We start from the raw sequence: 4,558 nt of genomic DNA on the forward strand, positions 1-4,558 counted from the left end.
CCGGGCCAAAGTGTCTAGAGGTTGCGGGGACGAGTGTGGGTCTCCCTTTGGGAAAACTACGGGGGCCTTCTTTGCACCCTATTTGCTTGGACTCCATAGGATGTGTGACCCAAGGAAGCTGAGAAATGGAGAATTTAGTGGTGCCGCTTGCCCCCGTAACTTCAGAAAAGGTGACTGCGGATAGGCAGCTCGGACTCTATTTACAAGTCACGCGGAGCAATAGCAGCTTATGCTAATTGATTTTCCCAGCTCCCAGCCCCGGGTCTCAAAGCGTGGCTAGACTAGTTTGCCTTTTTCTTTTTCTTTCTTTCCTTCCTTCCTTCATTTTATCAGATGACCTGAAACTCGCTGCCCGTGGGTTTTCTCCAGGGTTCCCCGGGCAGCAGCGTTTACTCCCTTCTCCCCCTCCCTTTCCTAGCCTGCCGCGCTTAACTTTTTGAGCCTCGGGAGCCGGTTCAGTAACTCTGAATTCATTTTTAAGTGGTGTGCCTTGTTCCCCTCCTTTTAACAAGAGGTGCACTTTAACACGCGAACCAGTAACCCGATCCATGCGTTTACAAATCGGCAGTGAATTAAAACAACAACAAAAAAGGCTTCAAGGAAAATGAAAGGTGGGCTGGGTAAGGGGGAGATGTGTGTAGGGTGTGTATCTGGGGGTGGGGTGGGGGTGGAGAAGGGAAAGTCAGGAAAAGGGAAGGTTCCCCCCTCCGCTGGCGTGCTCTCGGTGCACCCGGGCTGCGCGCCGAGTTTGTTTGTAATGTCCTCAGAGCCAGCAGGTAGACGTGGCAGTTTTATTGCTTTATCCCCTGCAGCTTGCTGTTAACACGGTGAAGGCCCCCCTCGCCCCCGCCTCCGTACATGTGTGTTTCTTTCTGCTCGCAGGTGCACTGCTTTCCTCGTCGACTTCCCCGACTCTGGCCTCACCCCGAGCGGGGCGAGTTGTGGCCGGGCCCGGGAAGGTCCCTGCACTGAGCACCAGATCCAGGGCATAGCAACCTCTCTTTGCAAAGTTGTTGGGTTTTTTTTCTTTTTCTTTTTTTCTTGTTTGCTTAATACCTAAGGAAGCCCGGAGGGCGGGAATCGTCCGAGTAGTAGTTACAGGGCTCTCATCCCTCCCCCATTAGATAGAGGATAAAATCCCAGGACTGTGTTCCAGGGGAGCAAGCATGCAGCTGCACCGAGGCAGCAGTTTTTGCGTAAGATAAAGACCTGCTGAGCGACCCAGAATGGGCTCAGACAGCCAGGGGTTGGGGAGTGGAGCAAACGAGGGCGAGGGCTTCTTCCCAGCTTGATAGAGGTCTCTGTGTGCGCTTGCAGGGTAGAATCCAAACTGCAGGCTTGAGTGTCCAGCTTTCCAGCTAGTCCTGGGAATAGCTAGCGAGAGAGCTAGTGTGGTCTCACACAGTGCGCCAAGGTGGCCCGCGGCGAGGGGCTGCCACGTGTGGCCTCTGCCACCAACCTCGGTGCGAGGAGTTCGGTGCTCAGTGGCTGCTTGAGGCAGGGGACCCGCTGCCCTCGGCCTCTTCTCTCCAAATGAACCGGCATCTGGGCTGCCAAGTCCTTCGCCCAGTGTCATGGGCGGCAGTAATGAGCTAAGGCAAGTCGCCCCTGGTTTGTTCTCATCCAGCCGGCACCTCCAGCCCATCCTTGAGAGTCAAGAACTCCCGGATTCTTCAGGGCTTCGAAGCGAAGGCTCACACTTAAGGGGCTCCAGGCCCCTGCGCCCTGCTGGTCGCCAGCCGCCAGCCCGGTCCTGGCTCCAACCTCTTTGTCTTGCTGGCTGGGGAACCCGAGCCAGCCCTGGGGGTTGAAGGAGGAGGGCAGGTGAGGCCTAAGAAGTTTTTATCATTCAAAACAGAAGTAAAGCCGGCAATCTGGAGACCTAAGTCTCTTTTAGGGCCTATAGTAGGTGAGGGTCATATTCACTAAAAAGTTTTAAGAGGCAGGGTTTGAGGCCTAAACTGCCTTTTGCTTAAGACGTTGAGGTGTTGGGGCTTGTATTCCGGCCGTCAGTGTTATTTAGAGAGAAATACCAACTGATTGCCAACACTAGACCCTGTGCGTGGGTCAGCGCACCCAGGGCCACCGTGGGAGGAGCGGTCTCTCTGGGTGGAAAGTCCCCTGCCGTTCTATCTATGGACTAGTGTTTGCAGCGCGCATAGGTCAGGGGGTAGATTGGGTGCTGGTGGAGGGTTTGCAGCCTCCTCGGGCTGTAGAAGTACATTCAAGCCAGGCAGGGCCTGGCTGGGTTTGGTTGCTAAGTTAGGCTCAGTTATCACGTTAATTCTAAAGAAATTAGACCTGGATAAATAGCCTTTGAATTCAAAGAAATAACTCGGTATTGATTTACATGGCCATGCTAAGAACCCCCTTCTCAACGGGAGGCATTGGTGGAAAAAAAGAAATTCCTGCTAGTCTTTACCCCATTCAACGTAAAATGCTGTTTGTGTATGTGTGTAGGAAAAGCGTGCTCGATATCCTGGAAACTCAGGCACCTTTTCCCCCTCCCCCAACACACACACCTGGGAAAGCGTGGGGGGAACACGAGAGCTGCCTCTGTCCCTTTCTTAGCCCAGGCCAGTGATGGCATCTTCAGGAGTAGTCAAAAGTATCAGACTCTTCAAGAAAGCACTGATATTATGGCATTGTTTTCTCTAGTGACAAAACTATAATGCCATATTAGCACCCTCCCCTCCTAGGCTCCCCCAAATGCAACTAAAAAGTGGTCCCTGTTTACTCCTCACTCGGAAAGAGGCTCACTGAAGTCTGGGGACAACACCTCTCTCATCTATCCAGTCTTGGGCCCAAGAACAGACAGGTAGAAAACCCCAACATGGATGGCAAGGGCCCACAAGGGCCAGTGGTACCTACTGAGGGCTTCACAGACTTTTTCTAGACTGTCCAATTTGGAAAGTAGTAACTAAGAATGTTCCAACTTAGAGGCTCCTCTTCCAAGTCTTTTTGAACCTGGAGTCCAACCAGATTTTCAAATTCAACACCTTTTGCCTCTCCCTGACCCCACTTCCAGGCTCTGATCATCCAAAGCTCTCCTAGCAGACAGAGTCAATGTGCTGGGCCTAGAATGGATTGGGGTGGGGTGGGAGTGGAAAAACATATTTCTGCTTTCCTCGGTTCTGAGGTTGAGGCTGTATACTGAGCCTCCCTCCTTCCCTCCCTTTCTTCCTCTCTTTTATCAAGGATAGGACCCCACTCTCTAATAATACACACATACTCTTCTTTCTCTCTGTCCAGGAAAAAAAAGAACTCAACAGTGTTTGAATACTTAGATTAGAACAAGATAAATGGTGCTGTTTGTCTTTTTAATCTGTCAGATAAACCAAAGCTGAGCCCCCCATATTTGCCCTGCTGGGAAATGTAGCTGGGGAAGGTGGAAGGCAGAGGTGTTAGAAGTCAGCTTTAATCAACCCAGTCTTTGGAAACCAGGACCCCTGACCATTGGAGGATAAATGCAGTCCCGGAGTGGCAGGGAGCAAGCATCAACAGGAAATGGCTGACTATTTTTAGGCATAATAAGGAGTTAATATAGCTGGCCAAGCGTCTTCCTAAATGCCTCGAAGCATCCTCTGTTTTAATTCCTGCATCCCTTCATCAGCAGTAACAACAACAAAGTCACAGCAAATGCCTGAACATTAAGGGAGAGCCAGGTTTGGGGCAACTCTTCAGAAAACCTGGGATGGAGCACATCCTCTTGCTATCATGTGAATTCTTAGATGGTTCTCTAGTTACAACAGAAAAAGAAATGAAAACCATTTTTCATTATAGAGTTGTTCTGTACCCAACTACCCTTGAGATGTCAATGCTCTGGTGATTTTCATGCTCATGCCTGTACATAGGCACTTCTTATTCCCTTTATTTTCTAACATCCCAATAAGTGGAAAGGTAATTTATTAGGTTTTAGCAACACTTTCCTTAGAGGGCAACTAGTTTGAGAGCCCTTAGAAGTGAGGGTTGTTAAAACAAACTCATTCCCCTAACTATGCCCTTTCTCTTTTCTTTTGTTCACAATAAAATCCCTTTTATATAACTCTAGGAGAAAGAAAGCCCTCCCCATCCCACCCAGGGGAATGAAATAGTATTTTTCTGTAGGTTTCACTAATTTTGTGCAGAGAGCAAAAATTCTCCCTCTCTCTCTGTCAAGCGAGGCCCCTCCCTCAGAGCTCCAAGTCTTTGCTTCTCTACACACTGAGAGTTGTGTCCATTTGGACACACATCTGGGTTCCTATTTGGGCTCACCATCTTTCTTCCCACATTCTGGGTGGAGGCAAAACAGAGAGAGTGGAAAAGCAGAGGATGTAGAAAGAAAGGGAGTTTGACAGAGAAGAAAAATTAGTGAACAGGAGAGAGAATGGGTGTGAATCTGCTTCATTTTGAGATTACCTCTCTTCAAGTTTTCTTTCCATCGTGTTCATTAGGGACCACTGCCCCACAGTGTTAGTTGTTCAGCGAACAAACAGAACTAAGGCTGATAGAAGCAGCCCTGTTTGCCAGCGTGCCTGCTGCACCTGTATTTACTTGGGGGCCTAGGGGGATGGCTAGA

The sequence above is a fragment of the Phocoena phocoena genome, chromosome 9, assembly GCF_963924675.1.
Source record: "Phocoena phocoena chromosome 9, mPhoPho1.1, whole genome shotgun sequence".
NCBI lineage: Eukaryota > Metazoa > Chordata > Mammalia > Artiodactyla > Phocoenidae > Phocoena > Phocoena phocoena.